The sequence below is a fragment of the Carettochelys insculpta genome, chromosome 1 (assembly GCF_033958435.1).
Source record: "Carettochelys insculpta isolate YL-2023 chromosome 1, ASM3395843v1, whole genome shotgun sequence".
Classification (NCBI taxonomy): domain Eukaryota; kingdom Metazoa; phylum Chordata; order Testudines; family Carettochelyidae; genus Carettochelys; species Carettochelys insculpta.
The window spans coordinates 49,287,472-49,311,354 of record NC_134137.1 but is presented as its reverse complement, the minus strand read 5'-3'; the positions used below and the strand labels follow the sequence as shown (position 1 = coordinate 49,311,354).

The following is a 23,883-nucleotide window of genomic DNA, read 5'->3' as shown; positions in this document are numbered from 1 at the left end:
CTTATCTCAAGCACAGTCTTTGATGCTTCAAGAACACAGGATGTGCTGCCCCAGTCATGACCCTGGAAAATGGAAGAACACAGATAAGAGGGCTAACAAGCCAGCTGATGACCACAGGACCTTAAATTGCCCTTGGCTGGTACTGCTAATTGATACACCTACACAGTTCTCCCAGGAGGGGAATCTTGCACCCCTACAAAAAGAATGTCCTGCCTTAATGATTTAGTTACCTTTATCTTACAAGTGTTAATTAAGTTGCAACTCCCTTGTAAGAACTGGCATCACAAAGGTCAACCAGCATAATTGGCATCTAACAGATAAGGAAGAGTGTGCGTGACCCAAAGGGTATAAAGATGGGCCCAGCAGCCCACTCTAACGGAGCTCCAATTACCTGTACCTGCCGGTCAGGTAAGGTCTTTGCCTCATGAGGTCCCTCCTTGCACCACTTCTTCCTGAGGGACTGAGTGGCAGACACTGGCTATGCCAGAGTCAAAGGACACGGGTGAGAATTATACCTGTAATGTACTTTGTGCACATTTAATAGTAAGAGCTCTGTAAACTGAGGCGCTTTGTCCTCAAATGTGTAACTTTCATTTGTAATCTAATTGGTATACCATATGTATCATCCTACCAGTAGTTAAGACAGAGCAATAACCTTGTAACCACTAAGATTCTTATTTCTGCCTTTTAATAAATAGTAACCATTTAAGCTTTCAGCCTGACTCCTTCCAGTTACTGTAACTCGGCCGAACACAGAACAGAGAACCTTAGCCATTTGGCTATATCAGCCTGGCCAGTGGTAAGGTGCAGTAAAAGCTGAGCGCTGAGTCATGTCACCTCCATGGGTCAGACTCCTAGGGCACCAGTCAGCCTCCCTGGCTGCCCTCTGCGAAGGGACAGTCTGTCCTAGCAATTAAAGACTCAGGTGAAATAAGCTCTCTACATCAACATTTGGGGCACCCGTCAGCCACACTGGCTGCCGGCTGAGAAGGGACTGCCTGTCCTAGCAGTTAATGACTTGGGTGACTCTCTGGGGCATCAGTCAGCCATTCTGGCTGCCCGCTGCAAAGGGACTGTCAGTCCTAGCAGTCAAAGACTTGGATGTAATTAGGCGCACAGACCACTCATCACCCAGCCATCAGCTAACAACAGGATGTGTGTTAGTTGTAATTTTCCTTCAGTAGCCAACTTATCCACCCAACCCTGATTGCTCAATTGGTATTGCGGACCTTGTTTATCTGGGCTACACCTGAGCCAAAATCTTTTATCATTTAATTGTACTGGCATCAGATTTCATTTGTATTGTTTGACGGTCAATGCATCGACACACATCTGACCAACCCTCCTCCTTCATCCAGACTTGGGACTGGCATGGAGCTCATAGAGGACTCATGGCAGAGTTTCTTCAAAGTACTAGAGCTGTAATGCACACCTGTCCTGAGCCTCTATTTAAAGCAAGATAGATTTAGTATAATGTCAAGGGCAGTGCTTGGCAACGTGTTAATTAGGAAAAAGATGAAAGAAGTCTAAGGCTCTTGATAAATGTGTAACTTAAATTTATCCTTCTGGCATATGCAGTTATGAGATATATCTTCAAGATAAGCCAATTAGCTATGAAGCCCAAATTCACCTCGATTTCTCAATATTTCTTCATATTACTATTTTAGCAGGATCAGCTGATAAATCCTGATTTTTTACTTCTTCAAGATAAGCCAGTTAAACTAAAGCCGTTTTTCATGGATCTCGGAAATCATAATATAAAATAAAGAGAGTTTAACAATTTATGTAGATGAAGCAAGACACACAAATTCAGAAGTCAAGCACAAAAAGTCCGTTTTTCTTTCACAAAAAGGCTCAGGTGGTATAAGCTCAAAAGTATGGGCTGTCACAAAGAAATATTTCCACAAAAAAAATAAATATTCTGTTTGAGTCGCGAAACCCAAATAGTATTGTACTAATTAATGAGAACAAAAATGAGAAGTCTAAACAGAATGTAACTGGTTATTTGGATAATCATATGTCAATCTCCAGCATCTGCTGTTACAATGACTTCAGTCTCACTCCTATTAGTTTTTTTCCCCCCTCCAATTGGCATGTAAATTTCCCTATTAGCGTCTATGCATTGAACGCTGTCACCATCACCCAGAGGTAGCCTTGTTAGTAGGTATATTCACAAAACAAAAAAAGCAGTCCTGTAACACTGAAACACTAATAAAATAATTTATTAGGTGATGACCTTTCATGGGACAGACTCATTTCTTCAGATCTGCAAAATTCTGTCACCATCACAGTTAAAGCCATCACCCGCTCTCTCAAATTCACATGGCTGACTGACAACATCTGAAGTTCATACAAAATATAAAGGGCAAAGCACCAATATCAAAATAAGGCTTCATCATGATGTTACCTGCCATCCCAGCTTGTCCTATTTTAGCAGGAGTAATTTTACTATAAAGTTTTCATCATCTTGTTTTTGCTACTTCAGTCAGCTTCCTTATTATATTACCAGTATTTTAACTGCTCAAAAGACCCATCCTATAGCAACTAAGTACTTCTAAATATAGCATTTAGCAAAGACGAAAAGAGAGGCAAGAACTGCCTCGTGCCCCACCTCCAGCTACCAACATCTGACCCTTTTGTGATAAGGTCTGTGGCTCCAGAATCAGTCCATTAGCCATCAATGGGCTCACAAATAGAAGGGTAACATGAAGATGTCCTACTCATTATCAAGTGACCGCAAAGAGATTTTTTAAGTGCTCAAAATACCTATCTTACAGCAAGAAACTAAACACTTCTAAATGTAGCATTTTACAATTTAATTTTCCAGACAATGACTACATAGGATTTCAATTTAAAAACATTTAGTCTGCTGGCAGAGTCTAATGTTTCTCAAGAAAAAAATCTTTACTTCCTTACTATACTGCAGGTAAGTTTTTACAGATCTTGGTTCCCACCATACCTCAACCACAGTCTCCTCGTTTCTCCAGGCGTGTATGTGCTATAACGCCCCCCTCAGAACCTCCTGGCTTCTGTGATAGAGCTATGTCTAGGGACAATTTCACTACAGGAAGATTGATGATGCAACAGTCAATCTTCTGCAGTCTGATTTAGGGCATCTGCTAAATCAAACTCGGACGATGCCCCCATCAATGTCAGTACTCCTACTCCTCACGAGGAGTAAGGGAAGTTGACCAGAGCATTTGGAGAGTCGGAGAAAGTTCAAATTAAGGTATGTCTACTCCAGCTATGTAATCGATGTAGCTAGAGCTGCATATCTTAATTCAACCCTCTTCTTTAGTGTAGGCCTGGCCTAGATTATTCTGACCCTCCCTCTGCTTTCAGACTGCAGCAAAAAGTTGTTAGCTACCTTCTCACTCAGCCTCCATTTTCAAGTCCTTTTCCTAATGCCTGCTTCCTTGTAATTCAGCCAAACAGACAGAAAGTAAAATAGAGTCTTTTTCAGGTTCAGTTCTACTCTTCGGCTTTTGAAAAGCATGACTGAACACTGACATACACTGACTAGTTTTCACTTTGCTGTTCTCAGGGGAAGCTGAGGCTCTGAAGCTACATACAGATTGACAATGACAGGAATTCATCAGTTCCAAATGTGAACTGAGTAACATTTTCTTTGCAAGAGGAGGAAATAGCGGGTTTTTTGTTGGGGGCTGTGCTTCCATTAAACAAAAGCTCTCACCCGTAAAAGCATATTGATCTCTCTGAACAATGAGATTATATACTTGTTTAAGGGATTTGAAATAGCAATCCTTTGACACCTTTGATGAAGAACAGGAAAAAAAACTGGATAGGCTCAACTCTCAGGGTTTGTCTACATAACTGAATCCTTGTAGCTGGCCCAGGTCAGCTGACTCCAGCATGCAGGCTCAAACTCAAGGTCTGTAAAACTGCTCTATTAGGCATCTGGGCTCAGGCTGAAGCCCAAGCTATAGAACCCAGCAGGAAAAAAGATCTTAGAACCTGGGTTCCAGCCCATGCCCAAATGTCTACACAACAATTTTTAGCCCTCAAGCCTGAGCACAAGTCTATTGACCTATTCCAGCTACACGTCTTTTATTCCCGTGTGAAATATCCTCAGAAAAGGAAACTTCAGGGCTTGCAGTGGGGAAAAAAAAAAAAAAAAAATTTAAATAAGCACATTTGAAACAACAATAGAAAAAAGAACAAAACACACAAACAAACATGAAAGCCCAAAAGTCAATTTTAAAGGACTTTGAACTAGGATTATGTTAGAATATAATCCATATAAATATGGCAAATATTTGGGTATCCTAACAGGGGCACAAGATATTAAATTATGTCATTTTAGCTTTACAATGACCAAATTATTTGAATTTCTACAGCACGGGTTTGTGGGGGCACAAGCACATACTGTTGCAACTGGAGTACTGCAATACAGGTGATGAATCTGAAGTTAACCTGTGATTCAGAATGGTCTAGTATGGGGAAAAACAAGCTTCAAATCATATTTTAAGACAATTGGGAATTCTGACAAGAAATGCTGAGGCATTTTTATCATTTGAAAAGCCTAAGCTACTTTGTACACCATTCATAGGCCAAGTTGGGCGTGTGTGTGTGTGTGTGTGTCACAGCAAATTTGACACAGTAAAAATGTGAACATGTAAAGCCCTGCTAAACTCAAAAAATATGTGCTTCAGCAGAATATATTCTATTTTTCAGTTGACATGACCTTTCCATTTAATATTGCTGTGCAGCTCTTGTATGTCAAGCATGCAGAAGTGGTATACAGAAGATTCACATTTATCTTTAAGACCTAAAGGGACCATTATGTCAGGGATCAGAGAGGTAGCCGTGTTAGTCTGTATCTCAAAAAAAAAACAAACCACACAACAAGAAGTCCTGTGGCACCTTATAGACTAACAGATATTTTGGAGCATAAGCTTTCGTGGACAAAGACCTGCTTCATCAGATGTGTGGGGGGGGGGTCCTCAGTAAAGGGGAAGGCCAGAGCTGACAAGGTCTAGGGGTGTCCAAGGGTGGCCAACCTTTTTTCACTGGGGCTCACCTGGCAATTTTTTTTTAAATGTTCCAGAGACTGAACACAATACACTGTTTGGGACAGTATTCTGTTTGAAATCAAAATATAATCACATCCTGATTGCTAGCTTTTAGGAAGCCACTAATTGGATAACAGCATTCAGCTCATCCTCCTTAAGGCATCAACCAGGTTGAAGTTCCACATGATAAATACAAATTTACTTTTTTGCATTACAGACTGATACTGAAGGAGCCATTTGTCCAGCTGTCCATTCTGATTTTAATGGCCTATGAGAGATCCTACTACCACCTGCTGTTCGCTTCGTCAGTTAGAATACTGATACATAAGATCCTGTGCTTCCTAGTTATTGATAGCTCTAATAGATGGTAGAATAGTGGGTAGCGGTCATTTGTTTGAAACCCATTAGCAACTCTATATTTGCTAAGTAAGATGGGATTTTTAAGAAGCATGGGTATTCACCCATCAGATTTCAGTAACACCAGCTACGTCAACTATTTTTCCTCCACATAAGAGCATGTCAAGTTCCTTCCATTTTTTAATTAAGGCTTTTGTGGTAGACTCATTTTAATCATGATGTTCCAAAATAAGAGATATGAAGGATGCAATATAAAGAAAGTGACAGTGGAAACTAGCAGCTCTAGATTACTCTTACTTCAGCTTTCTGTATTGTACATTCAGTGCAAGATTCTAAACCTAGTTAGCTAATTAAACAAGCCATAAGGATGAGCTATTTTTTCTAGCAATATGCAACACAGCAGACAGCTTAGAAATTTATTTGTCAAACCACACACACTTATACTAAAAGGCACAGAGACTCTTGAAGAATGATGCATTGCAGTGAATTATTTAAAGGTACTAATAAGTTGATCCACTCAGCCATATCCATATCTGTATCCACATCATTCTCTGAGAACAAGCAGTTTTCCTTATGATGTTTCATTCTTGCAACTAGACCGTACACCTCCTCTTATACTTGACATGTTTTTCTTATTTACTCAGGGAATTAATTTCTTCAAAATATTCCCACATAGGTTCTCTCTTATGCCCAGAAGCCATGACAGTTTTTCTGTGGCGAAAGTGTGGGGGAATATAGGAAGGTGTACATGTGCTGCACAATGTCCTCCCTTTCTTTCCATTCCACTCTACAGTTCTTTTCATGCTGCTTCTGCCCTTTCCTACATAGCCTTTGTCTTCAAGCTAATGTCTTAACTATCTCCTCTGCTGTACTTAGCCAAGGTCCACCACCATAAAGCACAGAACAAAAACAATCCTTTCCAGTTTCTCTCTCTCTTTGCACATGTTACTTTTCAGTCTGTTGAGAAACAGAAGTTGAAAGCCCAAAACTTTCAAGAAGCAAGGGCATGTAGAAGTTCTGGCCAGAGTACAGCCATTAATTCATTTTCATGAGACTGTAACTGTATGTGTAGCATATTTCTGATGATTTAACTATAACTTACTTTAAAAGAGAAATATAGTATTTTATTGATTTATTTGTTAAAATTAAAAAACATGTTTATTTTTCTACAAAATCATTGATTTTTATCCACCGTGCAAGCTTTCTGCCTCACTGGAATACCATTTTAGTATCAGCATGTTGGGCATCTCATATAAATTCCTCAAATTTGATACACTGCAGTAGCTATCATTTTCAGTTCTCCAGATAATTTTCAATGCATTTGACAATATCCATATTCAATTCAAACTGACTTCATTTTCCTGGATTTTTGAGTCATTACCCAATGCTTTACTAATGCACTTTATTCATCTATTGATTTAATAGACAAGAAAAATATTAACTGATCAACCAAAGCTACATTAACAATACCCAGTAATTCAGATTACAGGGTGCATGAATAATAGTGCACACCGAAGTGCCAACCTGTTTTTCCACTGGGTAAACTTGTCTTCAAAAACAGGACTATGTAACAAATGGGAACCTTTTAGTTTATGCCCTCATCATCCATACAGGGGAGCTACAATGCAGCACTTTGATGCACGCTGCTGTAGACACTGCCACTGCCTGAAGTGTGGGACAATGTAAACTAACCCTAAATTTACAGTGTACTTCAAAAGAAAAAAAAAAGTTTTTAATGCAGCATCACAATTTTGATAATCAGTTAGACAAGACAGACTTCATTTACAGACTCAAATTAAGTTTATCTTTGACAATTACCACAGGGTGATTGTTCTCTGGTCAGGCAGACAACTTCTGCCAGATACAGACCAGCATTTAGGAAAGTAGAAGGTAACGACTCTGCCATTTGAACCTAGACAACCAGCCATGATGACAGCATCAGGCTTAAGCTTCCAAAACATTTAACACTTGATTCTGCTGAAAACACAATTATGCTAGATGTTTTGAAAACACACCACTTTTTCCCCTTTTACAAGTATGTGGTTATACCATACAATATGCTTATTTTCAAAACAACAACTGTTAACAAGGAAGAAAGCTCTTTCTGAGGTTCTTGCCAAAAAACAGCATGCTATGATTTTACAGAATATGACAGCAGGCAGCTTACTAAAATCAAGAGTAATTGGGAGGATGATAGCTGCATCTGGCATAATGTTTTAGACTCCCTTTCCCTCATTTTTTAGATTCACACTGAACATCTTTTGGGATCAGCTGAGGGAGGACTGGGGAATGCATTTCATGCTGCTCACCAGTAAGCATTTCCTGCAGATGACAAATATCCACATGGTATCAAAAAGTCTAGAGGAAGTCACATAAAACAGAACGGTATCATGACGACTTTTTGCACAGCATGGGGGCCACAGGAAAGAAAGAAAGAATTAGGTTGAAAAGTGAAATAAATAAGAGTTCTGGAAACTGATATGGTTGAAGGATATCAATGACAATGCAGAGGCAGCAGTGAGTTGTGGAGAGTTGGGGAGTTGGTTTAGAATGAGTAGAGGTACGAGACACGGAGATCCAATATCACTGACTATCTCCAACACACGTCTAGAGAGAATGATCGACAAGACCAAGGAAGAGGTAGAAGGGATATCTGTGCACGGGATAAAAATTAAGAACTTGAGGTTTGTGGATGATATAGTTATCATTGAGGAAGATGAGGCGAAGCTAGCTAAAACAGTGCAAGTGCTAAAATGAGGAAGGGAAGCGGTACAGACTGATTATGAACATTGATAAAACAAAAACAATGGCATTTGGAGATAAGGAAATAGGAAGGAAGATCAGTGTAGATGAGATTGAACTAGAGAATGCAGAGAAGTTCATGTATCTGAGGAGCAAGATAACATATGATCTAGACTGTAAGAAGGAACTAGTGACTAAAAACACACACACACACACACACACACACACACACACACAAACACGAATAGTAACAGAGAGGGAGCCGTGCTAGTCTATACACTATCAAAACAAAAAGCAGTCAAGTAGCACTTTAAAGACTAGCAAAATAAACACATGAAGATACACATCTCATAGAGCTAGAAGTGACTTCTGGAGGTCATTGAGCCAGTCCCCTGCCCTCTTGGCAGGACCAAGCACCATCTCTGAATTTTTTTTTAAATCTATTTGCCCCAGACCCTTAAAGTGCCTGCTCAGGAACTGAACTCACAACCCTGGGTTTAGCAGGCCATTGCCCAAATCACTGAACTAACCCTCCCCTAAAAGCAAAGAGCACGTTTGAAGGCAATGGATAAGATCTGGAAAAGCAAAGTGATTAACTTAGGAATGAAGAGGAGAGTCTTGAAAACGTGTATTCAGCAAAATGTTGTATGAGTGAGAGACATGGGTGATAATGAAAGATTCAAAGAATATTGGCGTTCGAGAGGAGTTGTTATAGAAAGATCCTGAGAATATGAGTGATGCAGAAGGTCATCGATATGGAATTATACACGAAGATAAAGCTGAAAAAGAACCTCCTGCAGAAGGTTATACAATGTAAGTAAAAATTATTCTGTTAATTTGCAGAATTAACAACAAACAAAAACTCACGACCCTGATATATAGCATATTGGATGGTTTAAATAGGAGAGGCAGACCCCCACAGAGAATGGGTAGATGATATAGTAGTATAGCTGGTCAGCCATCAATGGACTCACAAATAGGATGGCGACATGAAGACATCCTACTCATTGAGTGACTGCCAAAAGAGAAATAGAGACTTTGTAATACAATCACAGACTACTATGACTGGAAGGGAACTCCACAGGCCATCGAGTCCAGCCCCCTGCCCCAAGGGCAGGACCAAGTACTGTCTAAACCATCCCTGATAGACATCTAACCTGTTATTAAATATCTCCAGCGATGGAGATTCCACAACCTCCCTTGGCAATTTATTCCACTGTTTGACCATCCTGACAATTAGGAACTTTTTCCTAATGTCCAACCTAAACCTCCCTTGAATAATAAAAGACAAACTAAATGGTTAATCTGAAGCTTCTCTGCATGAGCAGTGATACCATGAAACTTTATATTAGCCCAAATATGGATTTTTAGATAAGGTTTCTCTGTGCCATACAAGAAAACAGAATTCTATACCCATTATCCTATCAGCCACAAATCCCCTAAAGATTACAGGTCTTGATTTGGCAAGATTATTGAGAAGAAAGGTCAGACTACTGAGGAAGGACAACATGGCTCCATGAGCGTAGACTTGTCCAGGAGACAAAGACCCTAAGTTCACTTGATGAAGTTGTCAAGATAGTAATAACATTTTATTCTAAAATAATTCTGATTTTTATGGGTACTATTACAACATACAAAAGGTGTTAGATAAATTTTAAAAAATGAAAACCCTGCCCCCCCAAGATTTTTACAGTACTATCTCAGATGCAATACACCAAGAATAATACTGGATTCCCTAACAAACCATCAATTACGCTGCCAAATACGAAGTTTGGTTTTGTGCTATTTCTTGGCATACCTCTGATGGATGGGTGCTCCTGCACTTAGCTGCTTGTTTATGGTTTCCCAAGCTTTATTCCACATATGTGCAATGATGGAGCAGAACAGGATGACTGCTTCCTCACACACGTTTCTGTAATGTGTATGATGGGGTGAAAAAAATGCACGAGTGTGGGGGACTTCAATTTGACTGACAGATGCTAGATGTCTCAGCATACCAGTGCTAGAAGATCCTTGGAATTTCCATCCCACCAATTAACTGCAGCCGGGACCAGTCCACACAAGAGATCTACTTCCTGGACACTAAAGTACAAATAAGTGATGGGTCACATTAACACCACCCTATACCAGAAACCCATGGACCACTAGGCTTACCTACATGCCTCCAGCTTCCATCCAGGGAATACCATACAATCCGTTGTATACAGCTAAGCACTAAGGTACAACCACATTGTCTCTGTCTGAGGGATTAGAGCAAAACACCTACAAGACCTTTACCAAGCTTTCCTAAAACTACAATATCCTCCTGAGGAAACGAGGAAATAGATTGACAGAGCCAGATGCGTACCTAGAAGCCACCTGCTACAAGACAGGCCTGACAAGGAAGATACCAGAACACCAATAGCCATCACCTACAGCCTCCCAACTAAAACCTCTCCAGTGCATTAGTGATCTACAACTCATCCCGGACATTGATCCCTCGTTCTCACAGACCTTGGGAGGCAGGCCAGTCCTTGCTTACAGACAGCCCACCAACCTGAAACAAAATTCTCACCAGCAACTATGCACCACATAACTCAGGAACCAATCCCTGCAACAAACCTCGGTGAGAACTTTGCTCACTTATCTACACCACCAACACCATCACAGGACCTAATCACATCAACCACACCATCAGGGGCTCAGATACCTGCGTATCTACTAATAAAATATACACCATCGTGTGCCAGCAGTGTCCCTCTGTCATATACATTGGCCAAACTGGACAGTCTTTACGTAAAAGAATAATGGACACAAATCAGATGTCAGGAATGGTAACATACAAAGACCTCAAGGAGAACACTTCAATTTCCCTGGACGCTCTATACCAAATTTAAAAGTAGCCATCGTGCAACAAAAATACTTCAAAAATAAACTCCAAGGAGAAACTGCAGAGCTACCATGCATTTGCAAATTTGACACCATCAATTTAGGTCTGAACAGAGACTGGGTGTGGCTGGCCAAGTACAAAAGCAGTTTCTCCTCTTGATGTTCACACCGCTACATCCTCCTTGACTGAACTGACTTCATCAACTCTGGCCTTCCTCTTGATTGGTACTCCCTTCTTTTCATTAGCATGTATAATTAGACCTGCCTCTGGAATCTCCATTCCAATATATCTGACGAAGTAGGTCTTTGCCCACAAAGCTTATGCACCAAAAATTCTGTTAGTCTATAAGGCGCCAGAGGGTTTCTCACTGTTTTTGCAGATACAGACTAATGCAGCTACCCCTCTGATACTTAAAAATTTTATGTAAGCTAATGATAAAAAATGTACTTAGTATACAAGTAGAGAAAAAGTTTGCTGCATCTGGGGATCATACTTGGATTATCTACAAACAGTTTTGTTGAAGAGTCATATAATACAATAATATATAATCAGCAATATTTAGATGTGCAAGTTCATTAATACCGTTTGGATCTTAGCAATCAAGTACCTGAATATATCACTAATAGAAATTCTCAGGGAGAGTTGTTGGTGTAAAGCAAACATATTAAAGAGTGAAGACTCTCTCAGTAAATCAAAATTTCAGGGTGGGCTGTCCACTGGAAAATACAGTCTACCAGGGAAGTATGTGAATTTCTTTCCTGACTGTGCCTCTCATCAGTGGCTACTGCTGATCCCTTCTGATACTGTCCATATTCAGTAATGTGTTCTATGTAGATGCCCCTTGACCACCTTACTGCATCTGAAAGCATAAGTTGCCCCATCAGCCTAGCATTGTGTTGACTGATTCCATAGTCTCTCAGCACTTGCTCATTGTTAGGGTCCCATGTGCCCAAGGCTCTGAAGATCAGCACATTTCTCCAGCTCACAAGATGAGGTGCTATGGAAAGCTGGGCTCCTGTTCTCAAAGGGCATTGTAACATCCACCATGATGATTTTCTTCCTGTCCTCATTAGTGAAGTCAAGTTCTGGACACAATTGTCTATCTGTTCCAGGGATGGCAGGGTACACAGGTTGTGAAATGGCTTCCCTACAGGTGATCCTATATGGTGTTATGTTGCAGCTGATGAGCTCTGGAGTGGAGCATGCAGCTACACAGAACTTGGGGCAGTGTTTCATTGGCACAGTCACACTTCCTGCTTTGCTTGTCCCAATTCCTGTGATGGACAGCTTTGTTCAGTAGAACACAGTTGAGCCAGGCCTGGTGGGCGAACCTCCAGTCTGCAGATCAGGTGAAGCTGACCTGAGGTAGGAAGTGGTTGCTGGCATCCCACTTGCAGTTCAGCTCAAAGGCCTTGCTCTAGTCTAACTTCTGTTTCAGCTTTTCAACACAGTGGCAGCAGATAGGATCCTTCATGGTCCTCTCCACCTCGATTCTGGCTGTCAGAGATGATGATGATCATGCACTGTGTTCTTCAATTGTGGCACTAGGCCCACCAACTCCTGGCATTCCCTCACACCATATCCAGCAGCAATCAATATACTTTGTTAGGAATCATGTTGCATTGCCAGCACTAGTCCAGAGCAAAGCAAATTTGCCCCTTTCTACCAAATTCATCTTCCAGGAAGCTGCTCAGGTAAGTGGCAACAACTTGATTGGAGGGAATCCTGGAAATCCCCTTCCTGACAGCATCCCATATGGCAGACTCCGTGACTGTCCTCACTGTGATCGGGTACATGAGAAGGCAGTGGGTGTGTGTGAGACCACTGCAAAAGTCACCTGTTTGAGGGATGCTGGCATGACTGTGCCTGTGATAGATGTACACTAGGTCTTTGCTCCCTAGAGGGCCAGCAAACACCTTCAACAGCTGTCTGACTGCACTGTCCACCTTATTGAGGGGTACCTTCACCACAGAAGATGCCTTCAAGACAAACAAAATATGGGGGATCAAGGTGGTGTTCAGGATGTTGATCTTCTGCCAGAGTGCCAGCTAGGAGGAGTCGACACCATCCACATCTAAGACAATCTCTGATGGTGTCTTTTGGTGTCTAGCAGAGGCAGAAACCTGTGGATGTGCTGAGATGATGGTACACCTGCCTATCACAAAGAAAAACTATGGATACACCCTGGATCTACAACTGCATCACTTGGGTCAAGTCACTGATGCAGTCTACATACAGGGATGCACATCTCCTAGCACTAAAACAGAGATCCAGTTGGTAGCCTGGCTGATGACATCAAGTACTTGTTGGAGGTTCTCCGGGTTATCCATGATCTGAACCAGATCATGTGCACAGGTCAGGATGTTCACTTTGTTGCCATGGAGGTTGACACTGCCTAGACCGCTGGAGGTAGATAAGCAGCTCCATGGCTAATTTGAAAATTATGGGGTTGAGTGGACAGACTCGCTCCCTGATGCTCCAAAGAACTTGCCCAAACAAGGTGAAGTTGATTAATGGTAGCTGATTTGCTCACCTTGATAATAATTTTTCTGATTTGTCAACCTTGATTACTATTTTTGGTTCTCTGTTCCTTAAATATTGAGTCTGTTCCAGTATGGCTATGATCTGAAGAAGTGGGTCTGTCCCACAAAAGCTCATTACCTAATAAATTATTTTGTTAGTCTTTAAAGTGCTACTGGACTGCTTTTTTACCCTTGAGACAAAAGTTGCAACTTTTGTGTTGTTCTGACATCAAACATTTTTTTTAAAAAAATCCTTTATTTTTTAAGTCTTGTGTAGCAAATTTGTGTTACTATTTTACGGGCACATATGGACCAGGTGCTGGCTCATGAGTGCAACAGTCCAAAACCTCAAAAGGAAGGAAGAGGACATATGTGGGCACTCTGGCAGAAGATTCAGGCTTCTGAAAGATGTGCTGGAGCAGGAATGGCAATCCCAGGCTGAAGGTGAGTGAATGCTGCTGGAGACTGGAAGATGGTACAGTACAGTGCGTAAAACTTTAGTGTGCAACAGTAGGACTGTCAGCAAAAACGTGGTGTGTGCTAGCAGCCTGAATGCACACTGGGCATCATGGCCAGCAACTACTAAAATAGGCGTCAACAAGCCACAGCATGCAAACTGATATACAGCAGAATGCAGGGGGAGCTCCACCTCTCTTCCCCCCATGCAGTATTGGAGGGGGCAATACAGCGAAGACAAGTCATGCATCTCAATAAAAATCCAAACCATCCAGTCTCCTGTTCCTGATGGAGAGGAGCAGGACAAGAAACCTTGACTGATGCAGACAAGATATAAAAGCCAGCCTGCTCTAGCAAAGTGACTTATATCCTGATGAGAAAGAAGTGATCGGGGTGGGGGTGCAGAGAAGGGGGAGGGGGGGAAATCACTCCAGGTGGACCCAAGCAACATTTAGATCCTCCAGAAAATTCTGCTGCTCTACTCAAAAGAATAGAAACCTCGGCTGTGTTCCCAAAGGATTAAAGCAAGGGTGAAGAATCAAGTAAGTGATTCTATAGTTTACATTGGCTGGGTCTACACTTGCCCCCATCTTCAAAGAGGGCATGGTAATCAGGGCAATGGCAGATTACTAATGAAGTGCCACAGTGAATATGCAGCATTTCATTAGGCTAATTCACCCCCACGGCGACTTCAAAGTGTCAAACTTCAAAGCGCCAAACTTCAAAGCGCTGGCACACATGTAGGAGAAAGAGACATCGAAGTAGCTGTGGGGGAGAATTAGCCTAATGAAGTGCTGCATATTCACTGCAGCACTTCATTAGTAGTCACCCATCACCCTGATTAGCATGCCCCCTTCAAAGTTGGGGGCAAGTGCACACAAGCCCATTAAGACACTAACCTTCTTCAGATCCTCACTTCAGGAGGTAATGTCATGAAGAGAAACTTTAAGCTACTATCCAGTTAAATGGAAGTTCAATTTATGTTCATATACAAAACAACTAAACTAAATGCAAATGTCATTCTTCAGGCAACCTTTAGGAATTTTGTTGCACACTTGCACTGTGAAGAAATGCACATAAGTGATACTAAAACATTGTTAAGTATTAATAGAAGTTATGAGAGTTGGCGTAACACAAACTACTTTTCTTTTTAAATCAGCTATATGCCTCCAGAGTATAAACTCAGAACAGATGTCAATGATATGTACAGATGCAAAAAGTATGATCTTTCCCAACTACCAGCATTTGTTTCAGATGATGCATCATATTTAACAAGTTACGAAATCCCCAAATATCTGCAGTGAATATTAATCTAGAAGCTATTAAAAAACCTCTGTATGCTGCCCAATTCCAAAATAAAAACTAAGCTGATACTTAGCCAATTTCACCTAAAGTTCACGCAGAAGTATCAACATTTTGTTGACGTTCTTTCAGATAATTCTATGCAGAACTAAGATCCACACAAACACAAAAAGGCCGTGTCTACGCTAGCCCCAAACTTTACTAATTTTACTAATTAGTTTACTAATGAAGCGGTGAAATGCATATTCAGCCCTTCATTAGCATGCGGGCGGCCGCCGCGCTTCAAAATTGACACGGCTTACCCCAACTGAGCTCCTTTTCAAAAGGACCCCGCCTACTTCAAAGTCCCCTTATTCCCATCTGCTCAGGTAGCTGGTCACTTGGCTGCAGAGAAGCACAGTTCAAACTGTTGACCAAGGCAGATGATTGAAAATTGTGGGCCACTTCCTGGAGGCCAGAATCAGTGACAAAACATCCTGAGGAGTATATACTGCATGTTTGTCAACAACACAGCAGGAAAAAGAAAAATCCCTCATGGAGCTGGAAGATTTTGTGAATGAAAACGGCCATTTTTCTCAACAAATATGACATTGCACTTTTGTCACCAAAAACCAATTTTCCCCTCAACAAAATTTGCCAGTGTAAACAACGTCTTAGTCTCTTTCACCAATGTGTCTTTTTGTTTGGGGTAACAAAGGAAAAAACTGACACTAGCAACAACAAAGGAAATGTTCCTTTCTTATTCTCTTAGGCTGCTTCTACATCAGAGGCATTGTAATGAGGCAGTTCAAAGCAGGCTAATGAGGTGTTAGCATGCATATTAAGAATCTCATTAGCATAATGGCAGCTGTGCATATTTCAAAGTGCAGACTTTGAAGTGCAGATTGACAATGAAGATGGGGGCAGCTTCGAAATAAGTGCCCACTTCGACACTCCCTTACTCCTACAAAACTAGAGCAGAGTAAGGGAATGTCAAAGTGGGGCACTAATTTTGAAGCTGCCCCCATCCACACTGTCAGTCTGCAATTTGAAGTCTGCACTTTGAAATTCGCATGACCACCATTATGCTAACTGATGCTGAATATGCACATTAACGCCTCATTACAATACCACCTCCGCTGGGAGAGAAAGTGTAGAAGCAGCCCTTGAAATCAAATACCAATTTTTCTGTTAAAAAAGCTACAGGCTCCAACCTCTGAAATCCAGTACTCTCTCCTCCAGCAATATCCATGGTTCAGCAGGACCACAGATGCTCTAGGATGAGAGTGCATGACTGAGGCTTGGCAGGTGGGGTGGAGGGAAGCAGGAGACTGTTTCAGACAATATTTTCATTATTTTTTCCTCCAGCAATATCCATGGTTCAGCAGGACCACAGATGCTCTAGGATGAGAGTGCATGACTGAGGCTTGGCAGGTGGGGTGGAGGGAAGCAGAAGACTGTTTCAGACAATATTTTCATTATTTTTTCCAAGCATCCACTCAGTTTTCTAAGGTTTTCTAAGGTTAATAAATTGAAGGATGGCTAAAACACAGAACTAAGGGCTGTACATTAATTGGTCCAACACCCTGCTGATGCAAACTAAATGTTTCCTAGTGTGCTTTAGTTTACTACATTAAAAGGCAATAGGGATCCTTTGATGTGCATCAGCAGGATCTACTGAAGAAGTTAATGTGCAACATGGTGTGATTTTTCAAGCAGGCTCCCATTGCTACACCGTGCAGATAAGTGTAGATAAGCCCTAAGACTCAGTGCTAGGAATTGAACACAGATCACTGTCACTGCCCTGCGTGATGACAGGCACACTCTATGCCTCAGTTCGCTCTCTGTAAAATGGTGATAATATTCCATTTCTACCATTTTTTGTTCCTCTAACCCATTTAGATTTTAAAATCTTTGGGGGCAGGGCTGTCTCTTGCTCTGTGTTTGTCCACTTCCTCACATAATATGGCCTTCTATGTACCATGACAATACATTTAACAATAAACCAAAGCAAGTTGTCTGGAAAATGCACATTCATATATTGATCTTTCTGTACATACTACATGTATCCTGATCCCTAAATTTAAGACTACTACTATGCCAGAAATACCAGATAAAACAACAAATCCCAGATTTCTTGCTTCTCATGAAGGATATTCTGCTGGCATCGAGGTCAACAGAGAGCAAAATCCTTCATAGCAAAGCATGCTAAAGACCCAAAATGTATGATAGGCATAGGCGGTGTAACTCACCACTTAATAATAACTATCTTCACCTCGTGCACAGTAGTGGTGCTAGCATTTTCAACAACTTGAATGTCATCAAATTGTGAAATGGATTAATGTGGTCTGTTAAACAAGGAACAGTGCTATTTCTAGTAACACTGTAGTAACAGACACCAAAAGACACACGCCCACAAGAACACAGTACTGGCCAGTAGAGCGCAAAACCACTTTGTGTCCACCCCTTCTCACAAGCTGGAAAGGGAAATTTGGGATAATGTGGGAAGATTCAGAAGTAACACAGGCACTTCACTGCATACAGTGTTCTTTTTTAAAAAAGTATCAGAAAGGTAGCCATGTTAGTCTGTATCTTCAAAACAACAAGTACGTGTCACCTTATAGACTAACAGATATTTTGGAGCATAAGCCTTCCTGGGCAAAGACCCGCTTCGTCAGCCTACGAGAGCTTATGCTCCAAAATATCTGTTAGTCTATAAGGTGTCACAGGACTTCTTGTCCTTTTTTAAAAAGAAATCCCTATCAATAGCTCTAGGAATCAAGACACTATCATACACCCACTACCTTAAATTAGAACAAGATCAGCCTCTCAGAACAGAAGTCCCAAACTTAAAAGGGAAGATTTTCAAAGACAATAACAGTTAGGCACAGGTCACTGACTGTATTATTTAATATATGAACAATGCCTGTATATAACATGTGTGTATATTAGTTAAGACAAGGCTGAGCAAGAGAGCTTTGAGCATCAGATGCAGGAGGATTTCATTCTGCACTTCTGGAGCACATCACAGGAACACAGACACAAGCTGGATAAAAGTCACTGATTTAAAAAAAAAAAAATCAGATATTTTGAATGTAAATTGGATTTTTAAATCAACAAAATACTAAAATTTCTCATTTAAAACAAGTCACAATTAAGTCTAATCATAAATATGCTACACTGACACTTCCAGTCTCTTAAAAATGAATTAGCCACTCTAGACTGTCTGGCTTAACTACTAGCTCTCGCATCTTAAAAACTTTGAGCTTTCAATTTCTGTTTTTCAGCAGACTAAAAAGTAAAATGTGCACAGACAGACATTAGCTGGATAGTTTGTTTTTTGTTCTGGGCTTATGTGGTGGTGGACTGTGTCCAGCATGACCAAGGGGTTAGTTAAGACATTGTTGAAAGACAGAGAAACATATGCGAAAGGATGGAGGCAGCATAGAAAGGAACAGTGGAGCATGCTAAACTTTGTTCAGCACATGCGCGCACGCACCCCTTCCTATATTCCCCCTACACTTTGGCCACAGAAAAACTGTCATGGCTTCTGGACATAAGAGAAAACCTATCTGGAAATATTTTCAAGAAACTTGTTACCTGGGTAAAAAAGAGAAAATGTTTTAATGCAAGCCCTGCAAGAAGAGTATGCAGGACCTAGGTGTAAGAATTAAACATTGCAAGGAAAACTGCTTATTGCTAGAAAATTATGTAGATAACATGACTGAGTGGATCAACTTGAATAATTGCCTTTAGAGTGTATAATTCTTCAAGACTCTCATTATGCCTCTTACTATAAGTGTGATTTGACAAGTAAATTCCAAAACTGTTTCCTGTGTTGGAAGTTGCTAGAAAAAGCAGTTTAGCTTAGCTAAACTAATCCTTATGGCTTGTTTAATTAGTTAATTAGGTTTAGAATGTAAGCACTCAAGCAAACACCATAGAAGGCTGCAGTAAGAGACATTTAAAGTTGCCAGGGTCATTTTCTGCACTTGTTTTCTCAAAAAACAGAAGTGGGCACTTATTTCAATGTGGCTTACTCCAAAATTAAGTGCACTCTAAGCACAGTCAGCCTTAGCTTTTTTGGTAACTTGATTTAAATCAATCCACCCTGTGAACAGAAAAGTCTATCGTTAGAGTAGAAAATCCTACTGTGCCTCAGAAGCAGATTTGCTGACAGCAGCCCTTATCCACAGTGTTTTATGCATGTGCTTAAGAGCCTGCGGAATCACAAAATTGTTTAAAAAAAAAAAAAGGAATCAATGTAATAATAGGAAACCAACCTTGTGCAACACACGCACAAAAAAGTAATCAAAAGGCTATATTTTTCACTGCAGAACTTAAACACACAGCACTTCTACTCAGGAATCTTACAGCTATGTTGAACAGTATTTTAGTTAAATAGCATCCCCATTTCACAGATTAGGAAATGGAGACTCAGAAGATATGTCTATATTACAGAGGGATCAAGCTGCCAGATGCAGGTAAGGAAACTTTAATGAACAGGGCTTGAGATTCCAGGCTAAAAATAGCACTGTGGATATTGTGGCTCCAGTGGCAGCTTGGGCTCTCCAGCTCACCCACCCCAGAAGCCTACAATGTGGTGGCTAGTCCAACAGTAGGTCTATAGGCCACTGTAGCACACCTAGCTCTACTGACAGGACAGTGCTCTCTCATCAGCACAATAACCACACCTCTTTAAGACACAAACTACATTGGCAGGAGAGTATGTCCACAGGAGCTTAGCCACCAACTTAGGGATGGTGTGGACAGCAATTCAGTGTGCCTTGCATCACTAGGAGGCATCTCTTTCTCACAGAGGGGCAAGGTAAAATAGCTTTAACATCCACACTGCTAGTTTCAGAAACATTCAACTTAAAAAAACAAAATACATCTTCTGTGTAAGTCGTTAACTACTTTTGTTACAAGTAACAACAACAACAACAACTACTACTACTGTGGGGGGGAAAAAACAAAGGAAAAGTATTCCTCTTTTTTTAAGTTTATTTTGTGCGTTTAACAACACTGAGTTCACTGTTCACTATTCTCCAGTGTGGTCTATTCATCTCCCCCTTTTTAACAGATCTTTCACACAAGAAAGGAAAAGTATTCTGTTAAAGGGAAATGCAACTGCAAAACCGCAAAAGCTGACAGAAGGAATATTTTAAAAAAATTAAAATTAAAAAAAAAAAAACTGGCAGATTTCAAGACCTCAGTGCGCCTTTAATGGACAAATCAGATTCCTGTTAAGTATTGCTAGTAAGTTCAAAGGGACCTTAGTCACTAAGCCAAAGACGTAGAGGCTGGTGAGAGGGGGAAATCAGAACCCAAACTCATCATTTGTACTGAACCGCTAACCCACACTTCCTCCTGCCCAAAAAGAAACATTTCTGAACAGCTGCTCCGACAAAGCCACAGGTTACTTTGGAGAAGTCTCGAGACGTTCCTAAAGTGCCCCTCTGATGCGACTAGAGGCGGCGAATGCTATTTTAAGACTCAGCAATAAGGAGCGTGACTGGAGGCAGCGGGAAATGGGCAGCAACCCGGGGTGGGGGTGGGAGGGCAGACTCACGAGCCACGGCCGCAGCGAGGGCAGCCGGCGGGGCTGCGGGCTCCCTCCGCCCAACAGCAGCTGGGGAGGGGCTCGGCCCTTCGCTGCTCAGCGCGCGTCAACGGCCGGGATGGGGTCGCGGGGGCGGTGACACTATTAACCCCCCGCCACACACACACACACACACACACACACACACACACACTTCCCCGCGGGAGGCAGCGGCGGCCGAGGTGGCCACAGGGACGCCGGAACCGGGGCAGAGGAGAAACGTTTGGCCGGGGTCCCCTTCGCCCCAGCCGGAGCTCGGGATCCAGCCCCGCTCTCCCCACATCCCCGCTCCTCAGCGGCCGGGTCCCAGCAGCACAGGACTGGGCGGCGGAGGCGAGACCGCGCCCGGGGGCCGCATCCCGGCGCGCGTCCGGCTGGGCGACTGAGGGGATTAGCGACCGGGGAGGGGGCTGGGAGCGACCCCCGCCCGCCGTTGAGTTCCCCTCTGCGGCAGCTGGTCGCTCACTGAGGGCGGGCGGGGGCGCTCAGGACCACCCGCCGCGAAGGATGCACGTTCTAGGTCACCACCCCCCTTACCTCGCGCCGGGCCCCATTCCGCCTCGCGCCGGCGCTTCCACCCGCCTCCCTCGGCAGTCGCCGCGCGGACGACTTCTCTCGACGGCCCCCGCGTCCGAGACCCCCACCGATGACCCCGCCCCAAGCCACGCCCACTCACCCACAAGCCCAGAAGGCGGGGCAAGGTCCGCCAATGGGGACTCACGATTCGCTCGCTCATTAAATGATTGGCGTTGAAGATTGCCAATGGGAAAGCCGGAGGATGCGGCGGGCGAGCTGTCACTCAACCGGCCCCAGCGGGGAACTCTGAGAGAGGGATGTGTCTGGGGAGCGGACCCTGCGGGAAGGGGACGGAAGCAAACTCCTTTCCCCTCCCCTCTCCGTGGAGCCCAGCACAATCCCTCCTTCTCCTACCCACAGTTACCATAGCGCCCTCACTAGAGCACGCCGCAGCAGTCGCCGCTCCCCCAGTTGCCGGAGTCACCAGACACAGTTACCCCCGGCCCCCAGCTGCCAGAGCTGCTCCCAAACACAAAGTTACGAGCCCCCGACTCAGGTAACCAGAGACATTTGCCCACCTCACCCCACCACCAGTTGCTGGGGTGCCACTATACACACATAATAATAAATGGAGATATATATCTCATAGGGCTGGAGCAGACCTTGGGAGGTTATCAAGTCCCATCCCCTGGCACCAAGCACCATCCCTTTTTTTTTTATCTACTTGCCCCAGATCCCTAAATGGCTCTCAAGGACTGAGCTCACAACCTTGGCTTTAGCAGGCTAATGCTCAAGCCACTGAGCTGTCCCTCCCCTTCCACATACCACTGTAAGGGACAACCCCACCTAGTTTCAGGGATGCCCAGTTACCAGGGGCCCTGCCTCCTTTGCCAGGGGCCACCTGCAGTCACTGCCACACACAGTTCCTGTAGGGGCCCTTGCAACCAGTGTTCCGAGTGTTTGGGCTTTCACCCAGCTGATTATCCGAGCACCCACAGCCATCAACATGTGTTTGTATTGGTGGTGCACCTCTGACTATATGCCTTCATGCACATAAAATGTATTCTGCCCATGGACGGAAAAAAATAGAGGGACGTTTGCAAACTACCTCTATCCTTTAAATATCACAAGTTACTTGCATTCTGCTACATCCTGCTTCCCACGCACGCACACACCCGCCATATCTATAGCTCTATCACAATCCCTTCTACAGTTCACCCTTTACCAGCCCTCTCCCCTGGCCACCAGCCACCTCTCCATTTCCAGGGTCTCTCCCACAAACCCTGTCCTGGAATCCCCCATCCCAGTTATCACCTTCCTCCCACCCACATTACCAGAGTTCCACATACAGATAACCCTCCCCGCAATTCCCTTTCACAATCACTGGGAGTGCACATTATGGAACAGTTGGAGGAGAGGAATAGGACCCTGCAGCCCTTGCTCTGCCAGCAGGTTGCATTGTGAGAGCTGCAGCTGCTAGCACAGTATGAACAATGTGCCCTTTCCTTCTTCGCTGGGGTTTGTCCTTTGTAGTTTGTCCTGTAACTGGCCCTTTTGTTTCCCTGTGTAAAGGCCTTTATAAAAAAATTGTGTCAGACTCTATCATGTGAGTAAGATTTTGGAGAGGGGGAAAAACAACTGCAAAATGAACTTCAGTGGCTCAGGCACTTTATTAAATAATCACTACTGAAAATAGAGGATTAATGAAAGCCACCTTAAGTAAATGGATACCCAGTATGTTCAGACAACTACAAGTTTAATCCAAGCTGAACCCTCAGCTGTACCAGTTAGTGCCCACCAGCTCCCCATTCAGTTATACATACTTCACACCATAGGGGAACAGAGTTCAAAAGTGGGGTTTTGGAGCGCATCATTCTCCAACACAGAATAAAACATGCACATGTATGTGAGAAGCAGGCATCAGAAGGGCTGGACCTCATATAAACTGCAAAGTCCTAGAGTCTTCCATATTTGTTGCTATGCAAGTGCTTCGATTAATTTTGGAAGGACTACAGCACTTGGATATTAAGGTTCTACTTCAGCGATGGGCAACCTAGGCTAGTGAGTAGGCCTCTGGAGTGGCCCTCCTTCCTCTTAGCGGGTCTCCCAGGATAGGGTAGTTTTGCTAACTGTACTTGTATACCTAACATTTGCAGGGTGTGATTACTGAACCATAGCAGTGCTTTGATTGGCTGCAGAGGGAGTGCACAGTTCTAACAGTCTATGCATGCAATCAGCACACACCTCACTTCCTGGTATCATTCCTTTATACGCAAGTCACCTTAGTAACACCAGTAGGAGAAAAAAAATACATGGATGGAAATCAGCAGAATCTGGCAACCTTATGCACGGGCAACAGCAAACAAAATTCCTCACAGGCTGTATACGGAACCCTAATGGGCCACATGCAGCCTGCGGGCCACAGGTTGCCCTCCACTGTTCTACTCAATGTAAAGACAGTAGAATCCAGCCCGAAGTTATCGAAGTTGAACCTAGGGTCAGAAA

General features: G+C 42.8%; 1 protein-coding gene across 7 annotated transcripts in view; it reads right to left on the bottom strand.

The window, feature by feature from the left end:
* Window positions 1-21,490, bottom strand: part of WASF3 (WASP family member 3) — a 97,534-nt gene extending 76,044 nt beyond the window's left edge. For 3 of the 7 annotated variants that reach the window (XM_074985770.1, XM_074985737.1, XM_074985809.1), the window contains exon 1: window positions 21,400-21,490. The gene's annotated coding sequence lies outside the window, so the exon portion shown is untranslated. Of the gene's footprint in view, window positions 1-20,832; window positions 20,941-21,399 lie in introns of those variants that run through there. The other 4 variants (XM_074985779.1, XM_074985746.1, XM_074985787.1 and 1 more) reach the window with 3 other exon arrangements.
* Window positions 21,491-23,883: the final 2,393 nt, after the last annotated feature.